The sequence below is a fragment of the Bufo gargarizans genome, chromosome 11 (genome assembly GCF_014858855.1).
Source record: "Bufo gargarizans isolate SCDJY-AF-19 chromosome 11, ASM1485885v1, whole genome shotgun sequence".
In the NCBI taxonomy this organism is placed as follows: domain Eukaryota; kingdom Metazoa; phylum Chordata; class Amphibia; order Anura; family Bufonidae; genus Bufo; species Bufo gargarizans.
In genome coordinates this window covers 79761120-79781584 of record NC_058090.1, presented here as the reverse complement: position 1 = coordinate 79781584, position 20465 = coordinate 79761120, and the positions used below count along the sequence as shown (strand labels likewise).

Genomic DNA, 20465 nt, shown 5'->3' with positions numbered 1-20465 from the left:
AACTGAAGGTTCCCTCCTGGAAATTGGGTCCCAAGTTTATTGGGCCTTATAAAATTTTGTCAGTCATCAATCCTGTTGCCTTCCGCCTTGATCTTCCACGGGTTTGGAAGATACATAATGTATTTCACAGATCTCTCTTAAAACCATATGTCCAGCCCACGGTACCCTCCTCTTTGCCTCCTCCTCTGATTTTGGTTGATGGCAATCTGGAGTTTGAGGTTTCCAGAATTGTGGACTCTCGCATTGTCCGCGGTTCTCTTCAGTACCTCGTTCATTGGAAGGGTTATGGTCCTGAGGAGAGGATGTGGGTTCCGATGTCGGACATTAAAGCCACTCGCCTTATCAGGGCATTTCATAGGGCTCATCCTGGGAAGGTGGGTCCTGGGTGTCCGGAGTCCACCCGTAGAGGGGGGGGTACTGTCACTACCAGAGCTTTGAGACGTTCTCACAGCTCTGTGTCTCCACCCCTGTGATGATGTCACTTAGAGTTTGGAGGTGTTCTCACTGTTCTGTTTCTCCGCCCCTGTTGTGAGGTCTTTACTCCCAGCTGTCTCTCCTGATTTCCCTGCCTTTAAATCACCCCTCCTCCTATTGCAGGGCGTGGATTATATTTCTCTTTTCAGTTGTAGCTCTGCCTTGAGTATCTTCACTTCTTTAGCTACTAGTTCCCTGGACCTGTGTTCTGCTGCTGCAAGCACTCCGGATATTGCCAGCGGCCCTTGGATCCATCTTCTCTGCGGTTGCAGCTTCATCAGCTAAGTGTGCAGACTTTGTTGTGTACCTGGTGTTTTCCTGACTGGATCTGAGGTGGCCCCGGTTCCCTCCATATTCTGAGCAGGGCATCGGTGGCCGTGCCCCTTCCACTATTGTAGGGGTTACAGGGCTCATCAGTCTAAGGTACGCGGGCATGCCTCGTTCCACCATTTGGATCCGGGCATGTGCTTTAGCAGCATAGGGAGAGTGTTGAGGGTCTGACAGGGGTCACCCTTTCTCTTCCCTAGTTTGGGGTCCGGTCAGTAGCTCTTCTTACTGTGTATGCTCTGGTTACCCTTAAACAGCCGTGACACTTACCCATAGGTTGTCACGATCTGTACAGGGTCTGCTCCACTGAGACTGCTAGTGTTTCAGACAGTCTAGCAGCCTCACGAGCGTGCATGTGTAGTAAAGGGGCGAGATTATATTATCCCAGCGCTTCATGCCTGCTCCCCCAGTCACAGCAGAGGTACCCCCCCCCCCACTACCCCACTACAGCTCAGGAAGTGCCCAAAGAGCCGTGCACTAAGGACTGAAATAAGGAGGTGAGACAAGCCCTTTAAGTCGAACCTAACATTAGGGTATAAAACATTTGTAATCCAATAAAGTGCAAAAAGTTCTGGTATTGTAAATATAAGTATTACATAAAACAGGCACAGAAAATCTCCTTCTGGGTACATAGCTTGAACGCTACATAACTTGATCCAAGTTAAAGTCCTCAGATAACCTGAGAAGGGGGGAAAAAGGCAAATATGGCACAACTAAAAAACAAAAATGCACAATTTGGGATTTTTTTTTATTTTGCTCTGCTACATGTCCAGCAGGTAATCCAGAATGAAAAGCCTGCAAGATCTATGGTGACCATATAAACTATCACCAGATTGCAACCAGCAAGAGTCTATACGGGATATACATTGTTTCCTACTTATAGGTACGGATCCGGACTGGAAGGCACATCAGTAGATAGTGGGCTCCCGGAGCCCCATTCATCAGAGGATGAACACTCTGGGATGGCTTCCAGTCGGCTTCGGGTCAATCTTGGGATCAAACCCAGCGTCTCCCGAACTTTATCAAAAATTGAGATCTTCTCCTTCTCCAGTGTTGATGCCGTCACATCAGGGAATTTCTGTCTCTCTCTCGGCTGCTGCGCCCGAGTCCGGTCCCATCCTTCGGCGGCGCTGGGGGTGGATGTCGCACTTAGGGCCTGTGGAGGCTCTGTAGGCCTCAAGGGTGGCCCTTGGGTGTAGTATGAGCCGTACCTGGAGGTGCACTGCTTCCACATTATCTCATAGAAGTCATCCCGTTCTCCTGCCAAAAGAAGGGCGATTTCCGACGGCCACCATGATGGCTCTGGACTGCGATTTGCCCCTGCTGCTTCTGAAGCGGCTTTCGGTTGCTCCTGCTCAGGCCTTGCAGTGACGTCATATTTTCAGCCATGACTCGTTCTCTCACTACACCACAGCTAAGCACTTCCGCTTCCCCTGCCCGGCTAGCATTCCTCTCTCTTTCAGGACCACCCCTTAGGTTCATTTGTATCAGAGGGCGGCACCACCAAGAAGCATAATGAAAAGTCTATTGTGGCGCAGTAGAAATTATTTTTTCGCACTTTCAAAAGGGGCTGCACTCAATTTTTTCAGCTGAACAGGGCATTCTGCACAGTGATGGCATAGTTCAATTAATAAAGAAGCTTCAGGTGGCTATTTTAGATGCATAGAAAAGTATATTCAACGACAGCAATCAGAATTATTGACCCCAAATTTTTCAGTTCTCACTTTTGACCAAGCGATTTTATAATAAAAGTCTTGTATAATATCCTCATATACTTTACGATTCAAACAGGTTATTTTTCAGCTGATTAGAGGCACTTAAAGTTTCTCTCACTTTCAATATGCAATTGATGTCATCAATACATGGTGTACAGTTCATTTAAAAGGCACAGAGTTGTTTTATAATCCTGTTTGTGACGCAGATTCATGCAGCAGACCGGACCGCAGGGGCAACACGTGAGGCTATGGCGGGCCGATAGGGGTAGTAGTTCATCTACTCACAGTTAGCAGAGCCTCCCTGGGCCGGCGTGCAGTGATAGGAAGAGTTGAGCGGAAACCTGGATGTTCAGGTTCGGCCGAACTTGAAAAAAAGTTTGGGTTCGGGACCCGAACTTGAACCCGAACCCCATGGAAGTCAATGGGTACCCAAACTTTTTGCCACTAAAATGGCTTTAAAATAGCCCTAGAAAGAGCTAGAGGGCTGCAAAAGGCAGCAAAATGTGCTTAAGAGCATGGCAAATGCTCTGCAAACAAATGTGGATAGGGAAATTAATTTAAAAAAACATAGACGACCTTAAAAAAATAACCTGGTGGGCACGTCGCATATGAGGAGGTGAGCGGGAAGGCCGATGTTACGCTGTAGAGAGGACAGCAGAGCGGTGGCAGGATGAGAACGCCGAAAGGGCGCCCGTACTTTATGCAGCAGCTCTGACATGTCGGGGTAGTTGTGAATTTATTTCTGCACCACCAAATTCAGCACATGCGCCAGGCAAGGGATGTACGTCAAACTGACTAGTCCCAGAGCTGCAACGAGATTTCGCCCATTATCTCACACCACCAGGCCGGGCTTGAGGCTCACTGGCAGCAACCACTCGTTGGTCTGTTGTTCTATACCCTGCCACAACTTCTGCGTGGTGATGGGCCTGTCCCCCAAACACATAAGTTTCAGAATGGCCTGCTGACATTTACCCCTGGCTGTGCTGAAGTTGGTGGTGAGGGTCTGTCGCTGACCGGATGAGCAAGTGGTAGAAGAGGAGGAGGAAGCCGAGTAGGAAGAGGAGGCAAAGAATGATGCCCTGCGATCCTTGGCAACGGAAGGACATGCGCCAAACAGCTCTCCGTCTGGGGCCCAGCCGCCACTACATTTACCCAGTGTGCAGTTAGGGAGATATAGCATCCCTGTCCATGCTTACTGGTCCACGCATCTGTGGTTAGGTGGCCCTTGCCGCAGATGGCGTTGCGCAGTGCACACTTAATTTTATCCGATACTTGGTTGTGCAGGGAGAAGTAGTGGCGGCTGGGAACGACGTACTGTGGGCCAGCAAGCGACATGCGCTGTTTGAAGCTGTCCATCTTCACCAGCCTGAATGACAGCATTTCAAAGGTCAGTAGTTTAGAAATGCTGGCATTCAGGGACAGGGATCGAGGGAGGCTAGGTGGGAATTTACGCTTTCTCTCAAAGGTTTGGAGAGCTGAGCTCTTCCGTGTGACATGGTGGAGATGCTTGGTGACGGAGGTGGTGGTGTTGGTGGCACATCCTCTGTTTGCTGGGCAGCAGGTGCCAATGTTCATCCAGAGGTGGAGGAAGAGGCCGAGGCAGCAGCAGAAGAGGGAGCAGGAGGGGCCTGAGCCCTTTCTTGGTTTTGAAGGTGCTTACTCCACTGCAGCCCCTGTCTCGCATGCAGATGCCCGGTCATGCAGGTTGTGCTAAGGTTCAGAACGTTAATGCCTCGCTTCAGGCTCTGATGGCACAGCGTGCAAACCACTCGGGTCTTGTCGTCAGCACATTGTGTGAAGTGCCATGCCAGGGAACTCCTTGAAGCTGCCTTTGGTGTCCTCGGTCCCTGGTGACGGTGGCCAGTAGCAGGCGAACTGTTTTGGCGATGGCTGCTCTGCATCGTCTAGGACCTCATCGTCCCCTGCATCGTCTTCCACCCAGTCTTCCTCCCCGACATCCTTTTCGGTCTGCACACTGCAGAAAGACGCAGCAGTTGGCACCTGTGTTTCATCATCATCAGAGACGTGCTGAGGTGGCATCTCCATGTCCTCATCAGGAAACATATGTGGTTGTGCGTCAGTGCATTCTATGTCTTCCACCCCTGGGGAAGGGCTAGGTGGATGCCCTGCCAGCAGAGTCTTCAAACAGCATAAGAGACTTGAGGCTCAGACAGGTTCCCCGATATGCACGGGGGTTATGTGACAGACTGATTGGCATGGGTTTCAGGTGCCACCTGTGCGCTTTCTGCAGAAGACTGGGTGAGAGATAATGTAAACTTGCTGGATCCACTGTCGGCCACCCAATCGACTAGCGCGTGTACTTGCTCAGGCCTTACCATCCTTAGAACGGCAATAGGCCCGACCAAATATCGCTGTAGATTCTGGCGGCTACTGGGACCTGAGGTAGTAGGTTCAGTAGGACGTGTAGCTGTGGCAGAACGGCCACGTCCTCTCCCTGTACCAGAGGCTCCACGAACACCACCACGACCATGACCGCATCGCTTATTAGATGTTTGCCTCATAGTTAGCAGTCACCAAGCAAAGTAAAAAGTGGTTAAGTCTGGTTAAGTTCTCATTTTATATACTAACCTTTTATGTGGTACAGTGTCAAATGCTTTAGAGAAGTCCAGATATACGACATCCATTGATTCGCTGCTGTCAAGTCTAGAACTTAACTCCTCATAGAAACCGATTAAATTCGTTTGGCATGACCGATCCCTCACGAAGTCATGCTGATATGGTGTCATTTGTCTTTTTCCGTTGAGATTCTCTAAGATAGCATCTCTCAGAAAACCTTCAAACAGTTTACCCACAGCAGATGTTAAACTTACTGGCCTATAGTTTCCAGGCTCTGTTTTTGGACCCTTTTTGAATATTGGCACCACATTTGCCATGCGCCAATCCTGTGGGACATTCCCTGTCAGTATAGAGTCTGCAAATATCAGAAATAAGGGTCTGGCTATGACATTACTTAATTCCCTTAGGATACGGGGGTATATGCCATCCGGTCCTGGCGATTTGTCTATTTTAATCTTTTTAAGTCAATGATGTACTTCTTCCTGGGTCAGACAGGACACTTTTAATGGGGTATTTATTTTTACATTCAGCATGACATCTGACAGTTTATTTTCCTCGGCAAATATATTGGAGAATTTTTTTTTTTTTTTTAACAGCTTTGCTTTCTCCTCGTCGCTCTCTGCGACTCCCCCCTCATTACTCTTTAAAGGGCCGACACCTTCAGATTTATACTTTTTAACATTTATATAATTGAAGAACATTTTAGGGTTAGTTTTACTCGCTTTGGCAATTAATCTCTCGGTCTCTAGTTTGGTCGCTTTTATTTGTTTTTTACATGTTCTATTTTTTTCCTTATAGTTTTTCAGTGCTTCCGTGCTACCCTCCTGTGTTAGTGATTTATATGCTTTCTTTTTGTCACTTATTGCTTTCTTTACAGTTCTATTTATCCACATTGGTTTATTTTTGTTCCTTAACCTTTTATTCCCATACGGTATGTACCTCTCACAATGAGATTTTAGGATGTTTTTAAAGATATCCCATTTTGTGGCTGTATTTTTATTTTTGAGGACTTTGTCCCAGTTAGTTAGGCCTATGGCCTCTCTTAGTTGGCCAAATTTAGCTTTTTTGAAGTTTGGTATTTTTGTTCCTTCCTGTTTTGAATGATAATTGGAAGGTTATTACTTTATGGTCATTATTTCCCAGGTGTCCACCAACCTGCACGTCTGATGTTCTGTCAGGCCTATTGGTTAATGCCAAGTCCAGTATGGCCGTCCCTCTAGTCGGGTCCTGAACCAGTTGGGAGAGGTAATTGTCTTTGGTTATTGCCAAGAACCTGTTTCCCTTATGAGATATACAAGTTTCAGTTTCCCAGTCTATATCTGGGTAGTTGAAGTCTCCCATAATAACCACCTCATTATGATTTGCCGCCTCGTCTGTCTCGTTTAGTAGTAGATTTGCTCTGGACTCTGGTATATTTGGTGGTTTATAGTAAACTGCTATTAGTAATTTATTGTTGTTTTTAGCTCCATGTATCTCTACCCACAGCGACTCCACATGTTCATGGCCCTCACTTATATCTTCTCGGAGTGTGGGCTTTAGACAAGACTTTACATAAAGGCAAACCCCTCCCCCTCTCCGGTTTTGACAATCCTTTCTAAACAGACTGTAACCTTGTACATTAACTGCCCAGTCATAGCCATCATCCAGCCATGTCTCAGTTATTCCCACTATGTCATAGTTCTCCTCACACATCACTTATTCCAGCTCCCCAGTTTTATTAGTCAGGCTTCTGGCATTAGTATACATACATTTGAGAGGTTTTTGTGTCTCAAAGCAGTATTTCTGGACTTGCAGTCATCCTGTGCTGGTGCACTATCGTTGCATAAAATGGCTGCCGATTATGTATTGATATTGACTAACTGAAGGAAAAAAAGGTTGTTTTCAGTAGTAGTTGGTTCAGGGCAGGCTTAAAACAATTGTGCACTGAACCCACAAAACACACTTGCTGTAGATCGCTGAGTAAAGAAGCAGTTCTTCATAAGATTCTTCCCTGATCTCTCCCTCACAGCAGCTGCAGCCTCTCCCTACACTAATCCGAGCAGAGTGATGGGCGGCGCTACGTAACTCCAGCTTAAATAGAGGCTGGGTCACATGCTGCAGTTGGCCAATCACAGCCATGCCAATAGTAGGCATGGTTGTGATGGCCTTTTGGGGCAAGTAGTATGACGCTTATTGATTGGCTGCCTTGCAGCCTTTCAAACCCGAACTTTTACATAAATGTTCGGGTTCAGGTCCCGAAAAACCTAAAGTTCGGTACGAACCTGAAGTTTACAGTTCGGTTAGCTCAACTCTAGTGATAGGGAAGACAGCGCTAAATCCTCCAGGGCACTCTCTATTGCAGGAAACACCAGCCAGATGGTGGTTGACGTGCACTTGATGGTAATGGGTGTTTAAGGTGCTTTGGTGGCTGGGCCCCTGTGTTGTTTTTGATGCCAGCACCATGAGAAGCAATTAGTAGATAGAGTAGAATAATGAGAGAGGTAGTAGTTAAACCAAACAGGAACTTTACTTGTAAATTGTAGTCTTGCAATAAGTATCATCCAATAGCAGCACTTTATCATAAATACAGATGGTAAAGCTTTAAATCCCAATAACAGGCTCAGTGAGGTGGTGTATGTAGGTTTCCAGCTCAAGTGTGTAGAAGTGATGATCTTACTTGTACTTGGTTCCTGATCTGACTCTGGTTACTCAGCCTTTCAATAATAGTTTGGATCCTCTGTAAAAGTGATGAGCGGCAGGCGCTATATCTGAATTTGCGATATTTCACAAATATTTTTAAGAATATTCGTTATATATTCGCGAATTTCGATAATTCAAGATTTTATTGAATGCAATAAATCGGCAATGTAAAAATCACGTAATGCGAATTTGTAACGCGAAATACAGGCGTGGGTCACTTTGGCTGCATTTTTCAAGTTGGTATAAGTTTCCTGAAAGTGGAGAAAATGGTTGGCAAGGCAGAACATTAGAATAGCTTTATATGCAGATAGAGTCAAGTGCTCCAATATATTTGCGATTGCGCTAATTGGCAGTAATTAGAATATTTTTTCGCACAAGGTGCAACTTCACATTTTAAATACTAACTACAAAGTGGCGTGGTAGCAGGTCTGACTACCGATTACTGATTGGTGCACCAAGTACTGTTGGGAACTTGACATTGCTTCCTTCTCACTGGCCCACAAGCTAGAAGCAGAGAGGAATCATGTGTTCAGATGGTAAAAAAAAAAATGCTGAATATTCGATATAACAAATATATAGCACTATATTCTAAATATTCACAAATTCTCGAAGTGTCTATATTCGCGATAAAAATCCGCTATTCTAATTTTCATGCTCAACATTACTCTAAGTAAATATTCAGTGCTTCAGCAATTCAGCAACCCAAGGGCGGTCTCCCTCATAGCAGGCAAACTCTCTGCTCCATTCTTTGAAAAGGTTGCACAAGATACAGCAATTATTTCCCTAGAAGGGGTATTACAGTAAAGGATCAATAAGTCCTAATCTTGGACTACAAAGGTTGAAGTAGCTTCACTCCCTGGCCAAGGCCCAGGAGGACAGAGCCAAGTCTGTCTCCTCTCCTCCTAACTCCTAATCTCCCTCTAACTTCCTGTGGCTGACCTACATAAATGGCACCTCTAGTGTTGGATGTGTGCAATGCATCCACCAGCCTGAAATAGGAATTTAGCAGCATTGACATAGAAAAATACAATAGTGCAAAATGACATCGGATGGTACAGACCCTGGAGCGGGACACTACAATGTCTGGAAAAAAGAGGTAAAAGTGTGCAGCATAAAAGTGATATTGAAATCCATGGGACTCCATGAGCTGTCCCTGACCGAAGGTGTAAACTGAGAAGAGGACGGGTCCTAAGACAGAGACTTGAGGGACACCAACAGAGTGGGGACGAGATGAGGAGGTGGTGTGCAAGTGGGAGACACTAAATGTCCAATATATGAGGTATGATGTGATCCAGGAGAGAGCCAGTTCTGTGATGCCAAGTGATGAAAGAGTTTGTCAGAGAAGGGAGTGGTCGACGGCAGGGGTGATTGACAATGTATTGTACCGGAAACTTCCCGGTGGGCCAGTGGAGCCCAGCTATTCTTTTAAACGATTGCAGCCAGGGCTAATACACATACCACTGGCTGCACTGGCTGACAAAGATCCTGGCTGCTGAGCTGCTCAGTCCCGACTGACACTTCTGGGGATACAAGTGTGTGTGGCGGTGGGTGGTGGTTGAGGCCGTGTGGTGTGCGCAGTGTCAGGGATTTACTGAGCGACTTAGTCACTGCCTGAGAGCCCTGCTGCGCTACACTGACTGGACTTACTATAATGAGTGGGGCTCGGCCCCTTGGGTGTGCGAGATCTCTCACCTCGCTGCCACTCCGCCCCTCGGCTGCTCAAAAGAGTTTGACACTTCCATGTGTGACGTTCCACACAAATGAGATTATGAGGCTGGCTGGTGTGCGCAGTGTCGGCTAAACTATTCAGACATCGTATGCGCCGACCCTGGTGATGTGACCCGGTGCGTGCTGCCTGCATGCTGCTGTGAGATGTGATATGGACAGTAGGGTGGAAAGGCTTTCCTCTGTAATGGTGGAGAAGCAGGTTAGGGGGGGGGGGAGTTGTGTAGAGGGACTGTGGGGACTGTAGGCTGAAGCTTTCTCTGATGTCAATCTTTTCTCTAAAGTCTGTGGCATAGTCCTCAGCTGAGATGAGGGGTGAGGGTGGAGGCAAGTGTTAAAAAGTTGATTAGGGTTGTAAGACAGAGAAGATATGATGTGAAGTAAGTCTGTTTTGCAGCAGTGAGTGCAGACTTGAAATGGAGAAGGGATTTTTTGTATGTGATAAAGTATATAAGGGCATTGTGGTGGTCACTATGAGGACATTTTGATAATCAATGTATGCGGCAGTCATTGCATGAGGGGCCCTGAAGCCTCATCAGCAATTGCTGCTATCATTTATTTATGTTTGTCATGTTCACATTGATGCAACCACACTAATTTGTAATTTACGGCATACGTACAGTCAGGTCAATAAATATTGGGACATCAACACAAATCTAACATTTTGGGCTCTATACACCACCACAATGGATTTGAAATGAAACAAACAAGATGTGCTTTAACTGCAGACTGTCAGCTTTAATCTGAGGGTATTTATATCCAAATCAGGTGAACGGTGCAGGAATTACAACAGTTTGCATATGTGCCTCCCACTTGTTAAGGGACCAAAAGTAATGGGACAGAATAATAATCATAAATTAAACTTTCACTTTTTAATACTTTGGTGCAAATCCTTTGCAGTCAATTACAGCCTGAAGTCTGGAACGCATAGACATCACCAGACGCTGGGTTTCATCCCTGGTGATGCTCTGCCAGGCCTCTACTGCAACTGTCTTCAGTTCCTGCTTGTTCTTGGGGCATTTTCCCTTCAGTTTTGTCTTCAACAAGTGTAATGCATGCTCAAATCGGATTCAGGTCCGATGATTGACTTGGCCATTGCATAACAATCCACTTCTTTCCCTTAAAAAACTCTTTGGTTGCTTTTACAGTATGCTTTGGGTCCATCTGCACTGTGAAGTGCCGGCCAATGAAGCATTTGGCTGAATATGAGCAGATAATATTGCCCGAAACTTCAGAATTCATCCTGCTGCTTTTGTCACCAGTCACTAGTGTTGAGCGCGAATATTCGAATTGCGAATATTTTTCTCGAATATCACGATTTCGAGATTTCGCGAATATTTAGAATATAGTGCTATATATTCGCGAAATCGAATATTCGTTTTTTTTTTTTTTTTTTTAATGCTCCATTCAGGGCCCGTTGCCGTGCTCATGGAGCGTCCCCATCACCATGGGGACGCTCCATATACTAGAATGTACTGTCGGATTAGAGAATTACGTTGAAATCACCATGCGATTTTTTTCGTGTTATATTAATCGCATCGCAATTTCAGCTTCGCACTGCTATATTCCATACATGTGTATTTTACGAAATTTCGTTCTATTGCTCTAACTTCATCTTTTAGAATATTACGAATATTCTAAAAGACGAAGTTAGAGCAATATTACTAAATTTCGTAAAATACACATATATATTGTAATTTAGCTAATATAGTGCTATAATCATTTTTTTTTTCTTTCATTTTTTTTCCCTCTTCTGAACTTAAGCTTTGTAAAATATGTACACTGTTAAAAAAATTAATATAGCAGTATATTAGCTAAATTACAATATATATGTGTATTTTACGAAATTTCGTAATATTGCTCTAACTTCGTCTTTTAGAATATTCGTAATATTCTAAAAGATGAAGTTAGAGCAATAGAACGAAATTTCGTAAAATACACATATATGGAATATAGCAGTGCGAAGCTGAAATTGCGATGCGATTAATATAACACAAAATAATTGCATGGTGATTTCTACTTATTACTGCTATAGTCCATCAGTTGAAATCACCATGCGATGAATATAACTCGAAGAATAGTACTGCTATATTCCATATTCGCCGAATATGGACTATAGCAGTACTAAGTAGAAATCACCATGCGATTATTTCGTGTTATATTAATCGCATCGCAATTTCAGCTTCGCACTGCTATATTCCATATATGTGCATTTTACGAAATTTCGTACTATTGCTCTAACTTCGTCTTTTAGAATAATACGAATATTCTAAAAGACGAAGTTAGAGCAATATTACGAAATTTCGTAAAATACACATATATATTGTAATTTAGCTAATATACTGCTATATTAACTTTTTTTAACAGTGTACATATTTTACAAAGCTTAAGTTCAGAAGAGGGAAAAAAAATGAAAGAAAAAAAAAATTATTATAGCACTATATTAGCTAAATTACAATATATATGTGTATTTTACGAAATTTCGTAATATTGCTCTAACTTCGTCTTTTAGAATATTCGTAATATTCTAAAAGACGAAGTTAGAGCAATAGTATGAAATTTCGTAAAATACCATTGCCTTATACTAATATACTAGAAAAATCGCAACATGCGATTAAAATAATCGCATATTATTCGCGAAAATTGAAATAATTACGAATATTCGATTTCGACAAATATAACACGAATATTCACTCGAATATTCGCGATATATCGCGAAATCGAATATGGCACCTCTCGCTCATCACTACCAGTCACATCATCAATAAATACAACCAGTTCCATTGGCAGCCAAACATGCCCACGCCATGACACTACCACCACCATGCTTCCCTCATGAGGTGGTATGCTTAGGATCATGAGCAGTTCCTTTCCTTCGCCATACTCTTCTCTTACCATCACTCTGGTACAAGTTGATCTTGGTCTCATCTGTCCATAGGATGTTGTTCCAGAACTGTGAAGGCTTTTTTAGCTGTCGTTTGGCAAACTCTAATCTGACCTTCCTGTTTTTGAGGCTCACCAATGGTTTACATCTTGTGGTGAACCCACTGTATTCACTCTAGTGAAGTCTTCTCTTGATTGTTGACTTTGACACACATACACCGACCTCCTGGAGAGTGTTCTTGATCTGGCCAACTGTTGTAAACTGTGTTTTTTTTCTTCACCAGGGAAAGAATTCTTTCGTCATCCACCACAGTTGTTTTCCATGGTCTTCCGGGTCTTTTGGTGTTGCTGAGCTCACTGGTGCGTTCCTTCTTTTTAAGAATGTTTCAAACAGTTGTTTTGGCCACGTCTAATGTTTTTGCTATCTCTCTGATGGTTTGTTTTGTTTATTCAGCCTAATGATGGCTTGCTTCACTGATAGTGACAGCTCTTTGGGTCTCATCTTGAGAGTTGACAGCAACAGATTCCAAATGCAAATAGCACCCTTGAAATGAACTCTGGACCTTTTATCTGCTCATTGTAATTGGGATAATGAGGGAATAACACACACCTGACCATGGAACAGTTGAGAGGCCAATTGTCCCATTACTTTTGATCCCTTAACAAGTGGGAGGCACATATGCAAACTGTTGTAATTCCTACACCGTTCACCTGATTTGGATGTAAATACCCTCAAATTAAAGCTGACAGTCTGCAGTTATAGCACATCTTGTTCCACAATCATTAACTACTAAAAAGTACCTTAGATGTATTCACTTACTGGTGTGACAGATGGTTACCTCATAATATACACACAAAGATGCCGCATGCTAATAAGCTGATTTGAGTCCAGCGTGATGTCAGTGAATCCAGCGTATATTTAATTCAGAGCTATAGCCACTCCCCTGCCCACCTGCTGCGGATTCATATGGAAAATAACTGTCAATCTGCAGCAGGTAGGCGGGGAGAGTCAGGAGCTCATGAATATTCAGGATTCATCATTATGAGCTGGAGCTTTTCAATACAAGATGTTGGCAGATTGACTAGGTCATTTAAAAAAAAAGTAACCCAGCACTTTGCTAAGAGAATCAGTCACTTATGTATGTTGCCCTTAGTTAGGACACCATAAAACTGGTGACAGGTTCCCTTTAAATATCACCTGTGGCTCGTTTTGGCGTCAAATCCTAAGCCAGACCCAAATCAATTCAGGCCACAGGCAAGACCTATACTTCAAACCCCAGACTAGACTCTAAAATTGGTTCAGATCCCTAATGAATCCAAAGGGAGATCTTTATTACTGTGGACAATGTTAGTTCTGAAGACCTCTATTTTATGGGTGACACGTCTCATACACAATGTTACCTGTATGACGGAGTTCCCCCAGTACACCGTCCAGGACAAGAGAACCATGACGTCTCCGTAATGCATACAGACTGACCCACAATCGTATCACAGCTTCTCTTCCTCTGAGAAATATATCCTGTAGTAAAGTCCAGGCCAATCTTCTTCTATCATTTTCTAGACTGTGGTATTTCTAGATCAGACATAAGGTGCGTTATACAGATACATAACACAAAGGGTTAACACACTGCAGATATTACATGTCTGTCTTCTCTATAATGTGTTATCTAGAGAAAGAGAAATCTATGGAATAGTTGTGGAGAAAATCCTTCCTGAATCCACAAGTAACAATCAAATTTTTTACAGTATGTCATGACCCCTAATGTACTTGTGTGGGGGATTATACACTTCTGGGGGGTTCTCCATCATATATGAGCTGCTATCTATTATTAAACTGGAAGTTGTCCAACATATAACTCTGACATATGAAGCACAATTGTCATTCAGCCTCTTGTAGACAGCAGAATGGTGACATGAATGTTGCACAGGGGAAGTGAATCTGCTGTGTCACTTGAAGAGATTTGGCTTGGGGTAACTCCTAATGGTGCAGCGTCCCACTAGTGTACATGGGCACTGCAAAAGCTTGTTATGCCATATGTTGTATCATGCTGTATTTCATTCTTGTGTAGAATCCCTGTTGCCAGGCTGTTGGGTGCATTCCACCACTAGATGGGGAAAGCACATACAGTGGGATGCGAAAGTTTGTGCAACCTTGTTAATCGTCATGATTTTCCTGTATAAATCGTTGGTTGCTACGATAAAAAATGTCAGTTAAATATATATAATATAGGAGACACACACAGTGATATTTGAGAAGTGAAATGATGTTTATTGGATGCACAGAAAGTGTGCTATAATTGTTTAAAAAAAATTAGGCAGGTGCATAAATTTGGGCACCGCAAAAAAGAAATGAAATCAATATTTAGTAGATCCTCCTTTTGCAGAAATTACAGCCTCTAAACGCTTCCTGTAGGTTCCAATGAGAGTCTGAATTCTGGTTGAAGGTATTTTGAACCATTCCTCTTTACAAAACCTCTTTAGCTCATTCAGGTTTGATGGCTTCCAAGCATGGACAGCTGTCTTTAAGTCACACCACAGATTTTCAATTATATTCAGGTCTGGGGACTGAGATGGCCATTCCAGAACGTTGGACTTGTTCCTCTGCATAAATGCCTTAGTGGATTTTGAGCAGTGTTTAGGGTCGTTGGCTTGTTGAAAGATCCAGCCCCGGCGCAGCTTCAGATTTGTCACTGATTCCTGGACATTGGTCTCCAGAATCTGCTGATACTGAGTGGAATCCATGCGTCCCTCAACTTTGACAAGATTCCCAGTCCCTGAACTGGCCACACAGCCACACAGCATGATGGAACCACCACCCTATTTTACTGTAGGTAGCAGGTGTTTTTCTTGGAATGCTGTGTTCTTTTTCCTCCATGCATAACACCCCTTGTTATGGTCAAATAACTAAATTTTAGTTTCATCAGTCCACAGCACCTTATTCCAAAATGAAGCTGGCTTGTCCAAATGTGCTTTAGCCCACCTCAAGCGGCACTTTTTGTGCTGTGAGCGGAGAAAAGGCTTCCTCTGCATCACTCTCGCATACAGCATCTCCTTGTGTAAAGTACGCCGAATGGTTGAACGATGCACAGTGACTCCATCTGCAGAAAGATGATGTTGTAGGTCTTTGGTGCTGGTCTGTGGGTTGACTCTGACTGTTCTCACCATTTGTCGCTTCTGTCTATCTGAGATTTTTCTTGGTCTGCCACTTCAAAACCTTAACTTGAACTGTGTCTGTGGTCTTCCATTTCCTCAATATGTTCCTAACTGTGGAAACAGATGGCTGAAATCTCTGAGACCGCTTTCTGTATCCTTCCCCTAAACCATGATGGTGAACAATCTTTGTTTTCAGGTCATTTGAGAGTTGTTTTGAGACCCCCATGTTGCTACTCTTCAGAGAAAATTAAAAGAGGAGGGAAACTTACAATTGACCCCCTCAAATGCTCTTTTTTCATAATTGGATTCACCTGTGTATGTAGGTCAGGGGTCACTGAGCTTACCAAGCCAATTTGAGTTCCAATAATTAGTTCTAAAAGGTTTTGGAATCAATAAAATGACAACAGTGACCAAATTTCTGCACCTGCCTAATTTTGTTTAAACAATTATAGCACACTTTCTGTAAATCCAATAAACTTCATTTCACTTCTAAAATATCACTGTGTGTGTCTCCTATATGATATAGTTAACTGACATTTTTTATCGTAACAACCAACGATTTATACAGGAAAATCATGACGATTAACAAGGTTGCCCAAACTTTCGCATCCCACTATATATATATATATATATATATATATATATATACACACATACACACATATACATACATATATATATAAACACACACATATACATACATACATACACACAGTACAGACCAAAAGTTTGGACAAACCTTCTCATTCAAAGAGTATTCTTTATTTTCATGACTATGAAAATTGTAGATTCACACTAAAGGCATCAAAACTATGAATTAACACATGTGGAATTATATACATAACAAAAAAGTGTAAAACAACTGAAAATATGTCATATTCTAGGTTCTTCAAAGTAGCCACCTTTTGCTTTGATTACTGCTTTGCACACTCTTGGCATTCTCTTGATGAGCTTCAAGAGGTAGTCACCTGAAATGGTCTTCCAACAGTCTTGAAGGAGTTCCCAGAGACGCTTAGCACTTGTTGGCCCTTTTGCCTTCACTCTGCGGTCCAGCTCAACCCAAACTATCTCGATTGGGTTCAGGTCCGGTGACTGTGGAGGCCAGGTCATCTGGCGCAGCACCCCATCACTCTCCTTCATGGTCAAATAGCCCTTACACAGCCTGGAGGTGTGTTTAAGGTCATTGTCCTGTTGAAAAATAAATGATGGCCCAACTAATTGCAAACCGGATGGAATAGCATGCCGCTGCAAGATGCTGTGGTAGCTATGCTGGTTCAGTATGCCTTAAATTTTGAATAAATCCCCAACAGTGTCACCAGAAAAGCACCCCCACACCATCACACCTCCTCCTCCATGCTTCACGGTGGGAACCAGGCATGTAGAGTCCATCCGTTCACCTTTTCTGCGTCGCACAAAGACACGGTGGTTGGAACCAAAGATCTCAAATTTGGACTCATCAGACCAAAGCACAGATTTCGACTGGTCTAATGTCCATTCCTTGTGTTCTTTAGCCCAAACAAGTCTCTTCTGCTTGTTGACAGTCCTTTGCAGTGGTTTCCTAGCAGATATTCTACCATGAAGGCCTGATTCACACAGTCTCCTCTTAACAGTTGTTCTAGAGAGGTGTCTGCTGCTAGAACTCTGTGTGGCATTGACCTGGTCTCTAATCTGAGCTGCTGTTAACCTGCGATTTCTGAGGCTGGGGACTCAGATGAACTTATCCTCCGCAGCAGAGGTGACTCTTGGTCTTCCTTTCCTGGGGAGGTCCGCATGTGAGCCAGTTTCTTTGTAGCGCTTGATGGTTTTTGTGACTGCACTTGGGGACACTTTCAAAGTTTTCCCAATTTTTCGGACTGACTGACCTTCATTTCTTAAAGTAATGATGGCCACTCGTTTTTCTTTACGTAGCTGCTTTTTTCTTGCCATAATACAAATTCTAACAGTCTATTCAGTAGGACTATCAGCTGTGTATCCACCTGACTTCTCCACAACGCAACTGATGGTCCCAACCCCATTTATAAGGCAAGAAATCCCACTTATTAAACCTGACAGGGCACACCTGTGAAGTGAAAACCATTTCAGGTGACTACCTCTTGAAGCTCATCAAGAGAATGCCAAGAGTGTGCACAGCAGTAATAAAGCAAAATTTGGCTACTAGAATTTGACATTTTCAGTTGTTTCACACTTTTTTGTTATGTATATAATTCCACATGTGTTCATAGTTTTGATGCCTTCAGTGTGAATCTACAATTTTCAGTCATGAAAATAATAAACTCTTTGAATGAGAAGGTGTGTCCAAACTTTTGGTCTGTACTGTATATATATCAGTTCAGGCCTAGTTTTAAGAGAGGAGGAGTAGAAGTTCAAGGAGTGAGAGTGTAGCTGATTGCTGTGTTTAGTGAAAGACAGTTCAATTGAGAAAGAGTGGATAAAGGCACAAAGGACAACAGCCATTTTACCAAGCTTTAAGGACCTTTGGATTCAAGGTGAAGGATCTATTAGCTTCCGGCAGCCTCACCATTAACAAGCTGGAGAACAAGGACCAGATTCAGCACTAAACACCTGTGAGTACATAACTTCCTATGGTAGCCTGAGAGATAGCCACGTATACAGCCTGTTACTGAGATTTTTCACAGTCCACGTACATGTTCACAAAAAAAATGTTTAACTGATGTAAAATTGTTGTCAAGATCCTGGTTACAGTAAAGTTCTGAGTTGGATTCAAACCCTGCCTCGTTCTTCTATCTCCATACTACCACCACTTATCATTTTGCACCATGAAGGTGCTGGCGTCACAACATTACTTAAGTCAGGGGCCCAGCCACACAAGCATCCAGAAAAGCCAATCACCTTCATGGGCACCTCGATCACCACCTGGCTGCTGTCCCCTGTAATAGAGTGTGCCCCGGAGAATCTAGTGCTGTTCTCTCCTTCACTGCACTGCTGGACCAGGGAGGCATCTGCTAACCGTGAGTACCCGATGAACTGTTGTAGCCTTCGGCCCACCGTGAACCTCACATGTTCTCCCCTGTTGTCTAAGTAGCCACCCTGGTTTTCACTCTTTAACCCCTATACAGGGGAACCACCAGGGCGCTAACTCCTGAAGCAACATAGTATATAAGGCTGAAAAAAGACATTTGTCCATCCAGTTCGGCCTGTTTTCCTGCAAGTTGATCCAGAGGAAGGCAAAAAAAAAAAAAAAAACTTTGAGGGGGGGGGGGGGGGGGTCAAGAGATGCTGAGGCAGAGAACTGAGCGATCAGACAAGACTGTAGTCGGGGAAGCCCATGGTCAGGGCAGGCAGAGTTAATGTAGTCTATTAAACAGTACGAGGTCAGGACAGGCAGCTCAGGGTCAGTATGAATATCAGGTGGAGGTCAGGTCAGGCAGTGAAGGGTCAAATCTGGAAAAAGGCAGTAGTCAGGTAAATAGACCGAGTAAATCCCGTCTTTGCAGGAATCTAGTCACTACAAACCATTGTTCAGAGGCTCTCTCCTGTGGGAAGGCTCCTTAAATACCCTAGGGAGGTCTGCCATAAGTTAGAGTAGATGATATGCGTGCATGGTGCATGTGCCCCTTCAGTTATGGAGAATCATGGCCATAGAAATTCAGGCTGCAGCGTGGATGGACTAAAGAGAAGAACTACTCCAGACGTTGGAGTCCTCAGAGTAGGAGACGATAAATGTTTGTGAGCCCAGAGCTCTGGCATCCAGGAGCTAGAAGGCAGGTGACCACAGCAATAGCCATGCCCGCCAGAGGGAGCAAAGCAGTGGCGGAAATCAACCACCACTATAAAAATGATGTAAACTGTGCCTGTTACACGTGATTTCACTTGGGGCAATTATATACACAACACTGGCGGCTCATGTCTAGGGATGAGCGAACTCGAACTGTATAGTTCGGGTTCGTACTGAATTTTGGGGTGTCCATGACACGGACCCGAACATTTTCGTAAAAGTCCGGGTTCGGGTTCGGTGTTCGACGCTTTCTTGGCGCTTTTGTGACGCTTTCTTGGCGCTTTTTGAATGGCTGCAAAGCAGCCAATCAACAAGCGTCATACTACTTGCCCCAAGAAGCCGTCACAGCCATGCCTACTATTGGCATGGCTGTGATTGGCCAGAGCACCATGTGACCCAGCCTCTATTTAAGCTGGAGTCACATAGCGCCGCCCGTCACTCTGCTCTGATTAGCGTAGGGAGAGGTTGCGGCTGCGACAGTAGGGCGAGATTAGGCAGATTAACTCCTCCAAAGGACTTGATTAATCGATCGATCTGCAGCTGTGCATCATTGAGCTGCTGAAATTCAATTGCTCACTGTTTTTAGGCTGCCCAGACCGTTTGTCAGTCACTTTTTTCTGGGGTGATCGGCGGCCATTTTGTGTCTTGTGGTGCGCCAGCACAAGCTGCGACCAAGTGCATTTAACCCTCAATGGTGTGGTTGTTTTTTGGCTAAAGCCTACATCAGGGTGAAGCTGTCACACCAAGTGCATTTAACCAGCAATAGTCTGTTAATTTTTTGGCCATATACTACATCAGGGGCAAGCTGCGCCCGTCACCAAGTGCATTTAACCCTCAGTAGTGTGGTTGGTCAAGCTGTCACACCAAGTGCATTTAACCAGCAATAGTCTGTTCATTTTTTGGCCATATACTACATCAGGGGCAAGCTGCGCCCGTCACCAAGTGCATTTAACCCTCAGTAGAGTGGTTGGTCAAGCTGTCACACCAAGTGCATTTAACCAGCAATAGTGTGGTTATTTTTTGGCCATATCCCAGTCTAATTCTGTCAGTAAATCCATACCGGTCACCCAGCGCCTAAATACTAGGCCTCAAATTTATATCCCGCTAAATCTCTCGTTACCGCTGTACTGTTGTAGCTGGGAAAGTTATTTAGTGTCCGTCAAAGCACATTTTTTGTTCTGGGTTGAAATACAATT

At 43.9% G+C, this 20465-nt stretch overlaps 1 pseudogene; it reads right to left on the bottom strand.

Moving 5' to 3' along the window:
* Positions 1-20465, bottom strand: part of LOC122922029 — a 129433-nt pseudogene that overhangs the window by 90154 nt on the left and 18814 nt on the right.